Source organism: Moschus berezovskii, chromosome 11 (assembly GCF_049115385.1).
Source record: "Moschus berezovskii isolate FMDL1 chromosome 11, NW_MosBer_1.0, whole genome shotgun sequence".
NCBI lineage: Eukaryota > Metazoa > Chordata > Mammalia > Artiodactyla > Moschidae > Moschus > Moschus berezovskii.
The window spans coordinates 34522496-34536630 of NC_142470.1; the positions used below are offsets into that span (position 1 = coordinate 34522496).

General features: G+C 40.7%; 1 protein-coding gene across 1 annotated transcript in view; it reads right to left on the reverse strand.

Annotated features, from left to right (window-relative positions):
* PRR30 (proline rich 30) overlaps window positions 1-14135 on the reverse strand; it is a 78815-nt gene that overhangs the window by 53940 nt on the left and 10740 nt on the right. The gene's annotated exons all lie outside the window — the stretch shown is intronic.

The window sequence follows — 14135 nt, forward strand, 5'->3', positions numbered from 1 at the left end:
GCAGTCCAAGGGACTTGCAAGAGTCTTCTCTAGCACCACAGTTCAAAAGCATCAATTCTTCGGCAATCAGCTTTCTTCACAGTCCAACTCTCACATCCATACATGACCACTGGAAAAACCATAGCCTTGACTAGACAGACCTTTCTTGGCAAAGTAATGTCTCTGCTTTTAAATATACTATCTATGTTGGTCATAACTTTCCTTCCAAGGAGTAAGCATCTTTGAATTTCATGGCTGCAATCAGCATCTGCAGTGATTTTGGAGCCCAAAAAAATAAAGTCTGACACTGTTTCCACTGTTTCCCCATCTATTTCCCATGAAGTGATGGGACCAGATGCCATGATCTTTGTTTTCTGAATGTTGAGCTTCAAGCCAACCTTTTCACTCTCCTCTTTAACCTTCATCAAGAGGCTTTTTAGTTCCTCTTCATTTTCTGCCATAAGGGTGGTATCATCTGCATATCTGAGGTTATTGATATTTCTCCTGGAAATCTTGGTTCCAGCTTGTGCTTCTTCCAGCCCAGCGTTCCTCATGATGTACTCTGCATATAAGTTAAATAAGCAGGGTGACAATATACAACCTTGACGTACTCCTTTACCTATTTGGAACCAGTCTGTTCCATGTCCAGTTCTAACTGTTGCTTCCTGACCTGCATACAGGTGTCTCAAGAGGCAGGTCAGGTGGTCTGGTATTCCCATCTCTTTCAGAATTTTCCAAAGTTTATTGTGATCCACACCATCAAACGCTCTGGCATAGTCAATGAAGCAGAAATAGATGTTTTTCTGGAACTCTTTTGCTTTCTCCATAATCAGCTATACTTCAATATAAAATGAAAAGTTTATTTTTTAAAAAAAGATGGAGAATAATAAGAAATAAGAACTCTCATACATTTCTGGTAGGAATGTAAAATTTGCAGCCACTTTGGGAAACAGTCTGGTAATCATTTAAAAGGTTACACACAGAATTATCATCAGTTCAGTTCAGTCGCTCAGTCGTGTCCGACTCTCTGCGATCCCATGAATCACAGCACACCAGGCCTCCCTGTCCATCACCAACTCCCTGAGTTCACTCAAACTCATATCCATCGAGTTGGTGATGCCATCCACTCATCTCATTCTCTGTCGTCCCCTTCTCCTCCAGCCCCCAATCCCTCCCAGCATCAGAGTCTTTTCCAGTGAGTCAACTCGTTGCATGAGGTGGCCAAAGTATTGCAGTTTCAGCTTTAGCATCAGTCCTTCCAATGAACACCCAGGATTGATCTCCTTTAGAATGGACTGGTTGGATCTCCTTGCAGTACAAGGGACTCTCAAGAGTCTTCTCCAGCACCACAATTCAAAAGCATCAATTCTTCAGCAATCAGCTTTCTTCACAGTCCAACTCTCACATCCATGCATGACCACTGGAAAAACCATAGCCTTGACTAGCCTTGACTAGACAGACCTTTGTTGGCAAAGTAATCTCTCTGCTTTTTAATAGGTTTAAAAGGTTACACACAGAATTATCATCAGTTCAGTTGGTCATAACTTTCCTTCCAAGGAGTAAGCGTCTTTTAATTTCATGGCTGCAATCAGCATCCACAGTGATTTTGGAGCCCAAAAAAATTAAGTCTGACACTGTTTCCACTGTTTCCCCATCTATTTCCCATGAAGTGATAGGACCAGATGCCATGATCTTTGTTTTCTGAATGTTCAATTCCACTCCTAGGTGTACAATCAAGAGAAATGGAAATATTTATCCACATAAAAGTTTGCACGTGGATGTTGATTGCAACATTATTCATAGCAGCCCCAAAGAGGAAACAATGCCAATGTTTACCAACTGATGCACGGATAAACAAAATGTGGTATAATCACACAATGAAACGTTCATGTTCATGCTCAGTAGCTTTGTAGTGTCTGACTCTTTGCAACCCCGTGGACGATAGCTTGCCAGGCTCCTCCGTTCATAGGACTTTCCTGGCAAGAATACTGGAGTTGGTTGCCATTACCTCCTCCAGAATGAAATATTATTCGACAATAAAAAGTAATGAAGTACTGATAGATGCTATAATATGGATGAATCTTAAAAACATGGTAAGTGAAAGAAGGCAGTTACAAAGGGCCACATATTTGTTGATTCCATTGATGTGAAATGTTTAGAACAGGCAAATCCAGGGTCAGAAAATAGACCCCAGCCCCACAGTGTCACTGGCGACCTCTAGGAAGCACCCCTGCCCGTCCCAGCCAGGGTGTGTCAACAGAGGAAAGTCTGCCCTTCCTGGGGTGTCCACAGGGGCTCTGACATCTGACAACATGGTGACTGTATGTAATTACAATCAGTATCAAGTACAACTGACAAATACAGGTTCTTTTAAAAAAAAACAGAGCTGATTAACTGGTAACTATACAACCCCACCAGCAGGAGCTAGGTTACTAGCTCTGAAATTTTAATGAATTTCTGCCACTGGTCAGTGTGTTTTGCAGAGTAAATAGAGGGTGTTTCTCAGTCACTGAGGTAGTTAAATAAACTAGTTAGGATTACCAGTGCACTTCTGTTTGGGAATATTATGTTAAATAGGCTCTTTACATCTAACCCAGCCTGCCACTTTGAAGTTATAGCGTTTACCCAAAGACAGAGCAGAGCCCACTGTAAGCACCATCAACACTTTGGATATCAAGAACCTCTTGTGGACAACTTAGATAGAGTGATGGCTCCTTGGAACTGCCTGTCAGAATCAAACAACAGAAATTCACAACGGAGACCGCATGGAAAGCCACTCGAATCTGGTACTTACGTCACCCTGGAAAAGACTTTTCTATGCTATTGTTATCCAGAACAATCAGATTAATCTATAAATTCATTGCAACCCCAGTCAAATCCTAACAGGACTTTTAAATTGGAATTTAAGAATTCTGATTCTCTTCTGAAAGATCAAGTATTCAATGACAGTCAAAAAAATCTGAAAAAGATTATTGCATGGGAATTTGCCCTTAAAATATATGAAAACATAAATATAAAAATACATAAACCTGGGGCTTCCCTGGTGGCCCAGTGGTAAAGAATCTGCCTTCCAATGCAGGACACATGGGTTTGATCTCTGGTCCGGGAAGATCCCACATGCCATGGAACACTAAGCCCATGTGTCACAACTACTAAAGCCCACACACCCTAGAGAAGCCACCACAAGGAGAAGCCCGCACACCGCAACTAGAGAAAAGCCTGTGCAGCAACAAAGTCCCAGCACAGCCAAAAATAAATTTAAAAATAAATTTATTTTTTAACATACAAATAAATAAGAAAAACAAAAAATATATAAAAATATTTTTTAAAATTTTAAAAAATAATTTAGAAATAGATTTAGCAATCTAAAACTAAAGGAATAAAAATAGATCAATGGAATAGAATAAAATGCAGAAACAGATCCATATGGAGCTAACAATACAGGCAATATTTAAAATCTATGAAGGATGGGTGGCTTTTTTCAATAAATCATGTGACATAATTGGCTATCCACTGAAGGAAAAATAATTTTATATTGAACCTCCTGGCCCATCACATCAAACACAGATGCTCCAAGTCGTTAAACATTTGTGGAGGAGGTGGGGGTGAGTTAAAATATTTTAAAGGATTTTAAACGATATTTTTAATAATATTGGGGTGGAGAAAGCCTTCCTAAGCAAAATACAAAACCCAGAAGCCATAAAAAGCTGCAGGATTTGTCCTCATAAAATATAAAACTTCTGTTAAAAGAAATGCTATCATAAAAGTTGGAAGAAATGAGAAAAATGTAAGAGAAAAAAAATTATTGCATTGAATGAATATCCAGAAAATATACAGTATTCTGACAACAAAATTTAAACCAACAGAGGATATGACTAGGAATTTCATAAAAAAATGAAAATCAAAGAAGAAAGAGGAGGAAGAAAAGAGGAAGAACAAGGGGGAGTAAGAGAAGAGAAAAGAAAGAGAAAGAAGAAAAGAAGCTCAAACTCAACAGCAACCAACAAAAGCAAATTAAATGAGATGTATTTGCCCATCAGATTGTTCAACATTTAAAATCTTGCTTAAAGCCACTTTTTGCTATGTAATGCTCAAGTTGCAGTAAGCTTCTAAATAGTTTATAATTTCCAGTAAGATTTGTATTTAATGCAGGTGTTATTTAGAAGTATTTTTAAACTTCCAGATGTACAGGTTTTTTAAAAAATATTTTAGTATTGGTAATGCATGAATTGTTCAAAATCAAAATAAGTAAAAGGTGCCAAAAGTTGCCAGCCCAGTCTCCTTATCATTCCAGCCCCTCTTACAGCCTTCATTGTTGTTAGTTGCCTCCATACATTTCCAGCAATAGTCTGTGTGTCTATCAATAAAAGCATTAAGAAAGTATTAATGTATTCTTTTCCTTCTCATCTATCCTACAAAAGGTGGCATATTATGTATTATTCTGCATCTTGCTTTCCTTCTTAAGAATATATTGAAAATGAGAGCTATGTCTATGACTATCATACATCAGCATTTTTAACTATTGAGAAATATATCTAGAGTATATAAGATATATTTGCACTGTTTAGAGTGAATCTTCAATATATTCCCACACAGTGAGGAACTAGAATACAGCTGGTATCTGCAAAGCCACTCCCTGATCACATCATCCACCCGTTTCCCTCTAGGTAACCACTCTCCTGGCTTTGGGGGTTAATCATTTCCTTGTTTTTCTTTATGATTTTACCACCTTTGTATGGGTCCATAAACAACGGAATTTTTTTTTTCTGCTTGAACTTTGACAAATGAAAACACAGCATTTTCTTCTGTGACTTTCCCTTTTTTTTAAAATCAACACTAGCTTATTAATGTATGTGATTGTGGTTAATTTTTTGTCATTGCTATAAAGCATTCCTGTATGAATGTAACACTAGTTTTTATGAACTTTTAGTCTTCAGTTTGAGGTTACTTTGTTGCTGTGAAAGTTCTCTTTTGTCTCCTGGTTTAGAGCAACAATTCTCAAAGTGTGGGATCCCAGGGATCTTATCAAGGAGTCACTGAAGTTATTCTTCTATGATAATACTAAGATGTGATGTGCCCTTTCATCTTATTTATAGCTTCCTTTGCTGTGTAAAAGCTTTTAAGTTTGATTAATTCCCATTTGTTTATTTTTGCTTTTATTTCTATTACTCTAGGAGGTGGGTCAAAGAGGAACTTGCTGTGATTTATGTCAAAGAGTGTTCCGCCTAGGTTTTCTTCTAAGAGTTTTATATTGTCTGGCCTTTCATTTAGGTCTTTAATCCATTTTGAGTTTATTTTTATGTGTGGTGTTAGGAAGTGTTCTAATTTCATTCTTTTACATGTAGCTGTGGAGATTTCAAAGCACCACTTATTGAAGACGCAGTCTTTTCTCCATTGTATATTTTTGCCTCCTTTGTCAGAGGAAAACTTAAAAGCTTTTGCTCAGCAAAGGAAACTATAAACAAGATGAAAAGACAACCTTCAGAATGGGAGAAAATAATTTCAAATGGAGCAACTGACAAAGGATTAATTTCCAAAATATACAAGCAGTTCATGAAGCTCAACATCAGAAAAACAAACAACCCAATCAAAAAATGCTTGGAAGATCTAAATAGATATTCCTCCAAAGAAGACATACAGACAGTCAACAAACATGAAAAGGTGCTCAACATCGCTCATTATTAAAGAAATGCAAATTAAAACTACAATGAGGTATCACCTCATACCAGTCAGAATGGTCATCATCAAAAAATCTACAAACAATAAATGCTGGAGAAGATGTGGAGAAAAGGGAACCCTCTTGCACTGTTGGCGGGAATGTAAATTTATACAGTCACTATGGAGATTCCTTAAAAAACTAGGAATAAAACTACCATATGACCCAGCAATCCACTACTGGCATGTACCTGAGAAAACCATAATTCAAAAAGACATATGTACCCCAATATTCATAGCAGCACAACTAACAATAGCCAGAACATGGAAGCAACCTAGATGTCTATCGACAGATGAATGGATAAAGAAGTTGGGGTACATATACACAATGAAATATTACTCAGCCATAAAAAGGAATGCATTTGAGTCAGCTGTAGTGAAGTGGATGAACCTAGAGCTTGTTATACACAGTGAAGTAAGTCAGAAAGAGAAAAACAAATACATTAACATATATATACATGGAACCGAGAAAAATGATACTGATGAGCCTATTTGCAGGGCAGGAATAGAGAGGCAGACATAGAGAACAGACTTGTGGACACAGGGGAGGAAGAAGAAAGTGATTTGAATTGAGAGAGTGGCACTGACATATATACGCTGCTGCTACTGCTGCTGCTAAGTCACTTCAGTCGTGTCCGACTCTGTGTGACCCCATAGACGGAAGCGCACCAGGCTCCCCCGTCCCTGGGATTCTCCAGGCAAGAACACTGGAGTGGGTTGCCATTTCCTTCTCCAATATATATGCTACCATGTGCAAAAGGGATAGCTAGCAGGAAGCAGCTGTATGCAGAGGAAGCTCAGCTTGGTGCTCCGTGGTGACCTAGAAGGGTAGGATGGGAGGGGTAGGAGGGAGGCTCAAGACGGAGGAGATATACCTATAGCTCATTCAAATTGTTATATACCAGAAACCAACACAATATTGTGACACAATTATCCTGCAATTAAATTTTTTGTTAAGATTTTTTAAAAATTGAAAAAAAAAGAAAAGATGTAATATGCCCTTTCCACTCTGTGGACATTCACATTTATGATACAAAAGCAGTAATGAGGAAAACTGTAGCCGCCTTCAGTTCAGTCGCTCAGTTGTGTCTGACTCTTTGCAACCGCATGGACTGCAGCACGCCAGGCCTCCCTGTCAAACCTGGGAGTTGGTACTCCCAGAGTTTATTCAAACTCATGTCTATTGAGTCGGTGATGCCATCCAACCATCTCATCCTCTGTCGTCCCCTTCTCCTCCAGCCTTCAATCTTTTCCAGCATTGGGTCTTTTCAAGAGTCAGTTCTTCACATCAGGTGGCTAAAGTATTGGAGTTTCAGCTTCAGCATCAGTCTTTCCAATGAATATTCACGACTGATTTCCTTTCGGATGGACTGATTGGATCTCCTTGCAGTCCAAGGGACTCTCAAGAGTCTTATCCAACACCACAGTTCAAAAGCATCAATTCTTTGGTGCTCAGCTTTCTAAATAGTCCAACTCTTACATCCATACATGACTATTGGAGAGACCATAGCTTTGACTAGACAGACCTTTGTTGGCAAAGTAATGTCTCTGCTTTTTAATGTGCTGTCTAGGTTGGTCATAGCTAGCTTTTCTTCCAAGGAGCAAGTGTCTTTTAATTTCATGGCTGCAGTCACCATCTGTAGTGATTTTGGAGACCCCAAAATAAAGTGTGTCACAGTTTCCCTTGTTTCCCCATCTATTTGCCATGAAGTGATGGGACCAGATGCCATGATCTTTGTTTTCTGAATGTTGAGTTCTAAGCCGACTTTTTCACTCTCCTCTTTCACTTTTATCAAGAGGCTCTTTAGTTCTTTGCTTTCTGCCATAAGGGTGATATCATCTGCATATCTGAGGTTATTGATATTTCTCCCAGCAATCTTGATTCCAGTTTGTGCTTCATCCAGTCAAGCATTTCTCATGATGTACTCTGCATATAAGTTAAATAAGCAGAGTGACAATATATATAGCCTTGACACGTACTCCTTTCCCGATTTGGAACCAGTCTCTTGTTCCATGTGCAGTTCAAACTGTTGCTTCTTGACCTGCATACACATTTCTCAGGAGGCAGGTCAGGTGGTCTGGTATTCCCATCTCTTGAAGAATTTCCAACAGTTTGTTGTGATCCACACAGTCGAAGGCTTTGGCATAGTCAATAACGCAGAAGTAGATGTTTTCCTGGAACTCTCTTGCTTTTTCGATGATCTAACAGATGTTGGCAATTTGATCTCTGGTTCCTCTACCTTTTCTTAATCCAGCTTGAACATTTGGAGGTTCATGGTTCACGTACTATTGAAGTCTAGCTTGGAGAATTTTGAGCATTACTTTGCTAGCATGTGAGATGAGTGCAATCATGTGGTAGTTTGAGCATTCTTTGGCATTGCCTTTCTTTGGGATTGGAATGAAAACTGACCTTTTCCAGTCTTGCTGAGTCTTCCAGATTTCCTGGCATATTGAGAGCAGCACTTTCACAGCAACATCTTTTAGGATTTGAAATAGCTCAACTGGAATTCCATCACCTTCACTAGCTTTGTTCATAGTGATGCTTCCTAAGGCCCACTTGACTTCACATTCCAAGATGTCTGGCTCTAGGTGAGTGATCACACCATCATGATTATCTGGGTCAGTTCAGTTCAGTCGCTCAGTCATGTCCGACTCTTTGCGACCCCATGAACCGCAGCACGCCAGGCCTCCCTGTCTGTCACCAACTCCCGGAGTCCATCCAAACTCACGTCCATTGAGTCGGTGATGCCCTCCAACCATCTCATCCTCTGTCGTCCCCTTCTCCTCCCGCCCTCAATCTTTCCCAGCATCAAGGTCTTTTCCAATGAGTCAGTTCAGTTCAGTCGCTCAGTCGTGTCCAACTCTCTGCGACCCCATGAATCACAGCACGCCAGGCCTCCCTGTCCATCACCAACTCCCGGAGTTCACTCAAACTTATATGTCCACAGAGTTGGTGATGCCATCCAGCCATCTCATTCTCTGTCATCCCCTTCTCCTCCCGCCCCCAACCTTTCCCAGCATCAGAGTCTTTTCCAGTGAGTCAACTCGTCGCATGAGGTGGCCAAAGTATTGGAGTTTCAGCTTTAGCATCAGTCCTTCCAATGAACACCCAGGATTGATCTCCTTTCATGAAGATCTTTTTTGTATAGTTCTTCTGTGTATTCTTGCCACCTCTTCTTAATATCTTCTGCTTGTTAGGTCCATACCATTTCTGTCTTTTATTGTGCCCATGTTTGCATGAAAATTTCCCTTGGTAGCTCTAGCTTTCTTGAAGAGATCTCTAGTCTTTCCCATTCTATTGTTTTCCTCTATTTCTTTGCATTGATCACTGAGTAAGACTTTCTTATCTCTCCCTGCTCTTCTTTGGAATTGTGTATTCAAATGGGTATATCTTTCCTTTTCTCCTTTGCCTTTCGCTTCTCTTCTTTTCATAACTGTTTGTAAGGTCTCCTCAGACAACCATTTTGCCTTTTTGCATTTCTTTTTCTTGGGGATGGTCTTGATCACTGTCTCCTGTACAATGTCTTGAATCTCCGTCCACAGTTCTTCAGGCACTCTGTCTATCAGATCTAATCCCTTGAATCTATTTGTCATTTCCACTGTATAATCATAAGGAATTTGATTTAGGTCAAACCTGAATTGGTCTAGTGATTTTCCCTACTTTCTTCAATTTAATTCTGAATTTGAGTTCATAATCTGAGCCACACTCAGCTCCCGGTCTTGTTTTTGCTGATTGTATAGAGCTTCTCCACCTTTGGCTACAAAGAATATAACCAATCTGATTTCAGTGTTGACCATCTGTTGATGTCCACATGTACAGTCTTCACTTGTGTTGTTGGAAGAGGGTGTTTGCTATGACCAGTGCATTCTCTTGGAAAAACTCTGTTAGCCTTTGCCCTGCTTCATTTTGTACTCCAAGGCCAAATTTGCCCATTAATCCAGGTATTTCTTGACTTCCTACTTTTGCGTTCCAGTACCCTATAATGAAAAGGACATCTTTTTTGGGTGTTAGTTCTAGAAGGTCTTACAGCCGTCTTTTCCAGTAGTCATATATGGATGTGAGAGTTGGACTACAAAAAAAGCTGAGCACCGAAGAGTTGACACCTTTTAACTGTGGTGTTGGAGAAGACTCTTGAGAGTCCCTTGAACTGCAAGGAAATCCAACCATTCCATCCTAAAGGAAATCAGTCGTGAATATTCATTGGAAGGACTGAAGTTGAAACTCCAATACTTTGGCCACCTGATGCAAAGAACTGACTCTTTTGAAAAGACCCTGATTCTAGGAAAGATTGAAGGCAGGAGGAGAAGGGGACAACAGAGAATGAGATAGTTGGAGGGCATCACCGACTCAATGGACATGAGTTAGTGTAAACTCCGGGAGTTGGTGATGGACAGGGAGACCTGGTGTGCTCTAGTCCATGCGGTCGCAAAGAGTCGAACATGACTGAGCAACTGAACTGAACTGAACTTTATTGGAAGGAAGTTTTTAAGTTTAATACTGAGAGAGTCAATTCCTAGGCAGGTTGATAAGAAGTCCGGGGTCCCCGAGGAGGAAAAAGAGGTCCAGGACTCTCAAGGAGGAGATAGGGGTCTGGAATTTTCAAGGAGGAGAAAAGGACAAATGTCTTTTTTTTTTTTTCTCTACATTCCTTAGTCACACAAAACACTTTTTTCTTTAAGCAGGGAACTGATGACTACACAACAAACAACTCAGTTTAAACTCAAGAGTCGGACACGACTGAGCAACTTCACTTCGCTTCACTTCACTATGGATTATATAACAACAGTGTATCCTGCTTGAGCAGTTTCTCCTTCCTGAAAACCTTCTGGCTAATCCTGTTATCTTAAAATGTAAATTATGGGAGTGGGACTAGTAAGATATTTACAACCTTGAGACATTCTTTCGATTTACTGTAATAATAATTTAAAAAGTATATAACTCCCTTGCTAACACTAGCGAGGGGGGCAGTCTCCATCCCCCTTCTGATGTCTGTGTCAGAAGTTTTCTCTGTCCCTTTTCATACTTGAATAAAACTCTGCTACACAAAAGCTCTGGAGTGATCAAGTCTGTTCCCTGGCCCAGAAGCTAAATCTTCTGCTTCAGAGATCAAGAATCCAACACCTTCAACCATAAGCAATCAATATGATCAAATTCATCACTCTTTTGTTTTGAGATTTTGTGTGACTGCTGACTACAATATTAATTCAAGGATAAAATGAAGCTATAATAGCAGGCATGCTTATCCTGTTCCTGATCTCAAAGAGCTTTCAACATTTCATCACTAAATTTTTTTCCTGCTTCCCCCTTTTTTGTAAATTATTTAATTGGAGGCTAATTACTTTACAATATTGTAGTGGTTTTGCCATACATTGACATGAATCATCCATGGGTGTACATGTGTCCCCCATCCTGAACCCCCCTCCCACCTCCCTCCCCATCACATCCCTCAGGGTCATCCCAGTGCCCCAGCCCTGAGCACCCTGTCTCATGCATCGAACCTTGACTGGTGATCTATTTCACATATGTTAATATACATGTTTCAATGCTATTCTCTCAAATCATCCCACCTTTGCCTTCTCCCACAAAGTCCAAAAGTCTGTTCTTTACATCTGTGTCTCTTTTGCTGTCTCGCATATAGGATCACCGTTACCATCTTTCTGAATTCCATATACATGCATTAATATACTGTATTGGTGTTTTTCTGACTTACTTGACTCTGTATAATAGGCTCCAGTTTCATCCACCTCATTAGAACTGATTCAAATACATTCTTTTTAATAGCTGAGTAATATTCCATTGTGTATATGTACCACAGCTTTCTTATCCTGTTTTTCTTAAAAAAATGATTATAGTTAAAAAAATGAACTGAATTATTTTGTCTTTAACTTTGATTATACTTTTTAACATTTTGTTGTAATTTTTTTTTTCATGTGCTGTGTCGCTCAGTCATCTCCAACTCTTTGCAATCTCATGGACTGTAGCCCACAGGCTCCTATGTCCATGGGAGTTCTCCAGGCAAGAATACTGGAGTGGGTTGCCATACCCTCCTCCAGGGGATCTTCCCAACGCAGAGATAGAACCCAGGTCTCCCACATTTCAGGCAGATTCTTTACCATCTGAGCCCCCAGGGAAGCTCCCCCACCTCCACTTTTTTTTTTTTCCATAGATATCCTTAATCAGGTTGGGGAAGTCCTTCTAGTACTAAATTTTCTCATAAATGAAGGTTGACTTTTTAAATACCTTTCCTGTATCTTGTGAGATTTCTGCTTTAATCTGTTAATGATAAAGTGAAAAGTGTTAGTTGATCAGTCGTGTCCTACTGTTTGTGACCCCATGAACCATAGCCTGCCAGGTTTCTGTCCATGGGATTTCCAGGCAAGAATACTAGATGGGTTGCTAATCCTTTCTCCAGGGGATCTTCCCGACCCAGAGATTAAATTCAATTGGTAATGATACATTATCTTTTTTATATACACCCACACATCTTCTTGCCTCTGAGGATGCCTTTCACATTCTCCAACCCTACATCAGGCTTCTGATCCCCATGGGCACTCCTCACCCAACAGGGCCCGAACACACCACACCAGGCTTCAGCCCTGCGTGGATACCTCCTCATCCTGCTCAGTCTCACATTCAAGCTGGGCCAGTTCTATACATGGCGTCCCTCCTCTCACTTGAGCTCTGACATCCATGACAGCCTCCAGCACGAATGCCTAACTTGCTCTGCTCCACATGATGGCATGAGGGCTGAATTATTCACAGAGAGAAGGGAAAAGGAGAGCTCCAGGAATAGTAACTATACCTAGAGAACCTTTTTCATGAAATGTTTTAGTAACACAACGCAATGTATGAGTGTACTGGGTCATGCTGTGAAACTGTGGGTCTCAAGCAAGGTTTGAAGGCCAGTGATCTAGGAAGGTTCTAGAATGATGGTACAGTAGCACCCCATTTAATACATCATTGTTCTCTGGACTGCTGTGTCAGGACAGACCCTGCCACCTGTGTGTGCACCCTATCAGGACAAGAGATGTACCTTTGGTAGGCCACTGAGAGTCACAGACCTGGGTTCTAGCCCGGCTTCAGCCAATCACTAGGCAAGCAATCCAGTTACCTGACAGACAAAAATGCAGACAACGTGGTGTGTACTTCTCTCCCAAAGTATAAAATCAGGTAGTCATGAAAAGTGCTTCGAAAACTACAATAACTGGCATTTAAGGAATGCATCAATCCTTTACAATCTTGACTCTTCATGAAATTCTCACCTAATGGATGAAGGAACTGAAGCTTAAGAAGGTTAGGTGGATGGATGAACTAGTATTTGAACCTAGATCAGTCCATTAGACTCCACTCCCAATCATTAAATGGTACTTTTCTGCATGAAGATAAAAGTTACTGCATTAGAGACAAAGGAACATCTGTGTTGTTATGGAGGTTGAATTATTTATATGGAGAATGAATCTCTTTATTATTCCCTTTTAATATAACTTGTGAAAGTCATGTAGGGTCCCCCTTTTTCTATGTAAATACAGTTAAAATACAGGAATTTGAGACAAAAGGGGCCACTCTGAAATGCCAATGGTCGGACCTGGTGAAGGGTCCCTGGGTGGCACAGTCATTCCTTAGCTGTAGATGGCAGCCAAGGTGAGGCCCTTGCATGAAGTGGGTGATGGATAAATATGTTGAAGAAGAAATGATGAAACTCCAACTAAAAGTCTTATCTACTTAAAAATAATTGTAATATATACTGGAACTATATGTAACCTCGTTCTGTATTTTCCAAGTCTACTGTAAATGTGTTATCATACTTTCATAATTAAAAAAAAAGGAATGAATGAGAGCCTGGCTAGGGCTAGAACCCTAGCAGCTTGGTGGGGTAGGGAAACAGGCTGAGCTGTGGCCCTCAGCACCAAGGTGGGGGGCTGTCAAGAGGAGAGCAGTTCTCAGGACAAAGTCAACCTGGCATTTTCTGGGACTGCCCAGATGTGCTTGGGACTGGTCTCTGCTGAGGGGCCTGAAGAGCTTGTGCTTCTGGGCAGCTGGATGGGGCCAAGCAGAGACAGAGACCAAGTGTGGGTGGGCATGAGCAGAGTGTTCTTCACAAGACTGTAAATGAAGTCCACCTTAAATGTTCTATTTTTAAATGCTGAATAGCACTTGTCTTCCTCCTGCCCCCAAAGTGGAAATTCTCAGAGCAGCAGCTGGTTCTGGTCAAGGACAAGCGGGCAGGACAGGGAACAACAGACCGAGCCACATGGGGAAGAGCAGCAGCAGCAGCAAAGTGTGCTCGTTCAACCCCATGAACACGTTACCCCCTGTAGCCGTGCACACCAGCCAGAGATCAGAAGACTCACCACGCCACCCTTGGTCCCCTGCAGGTGTCTCCTCAGCAGGGGAAGACCTGTGCATGGGAGGAGAGGCTCTTCACCCTCACCAGGGATAG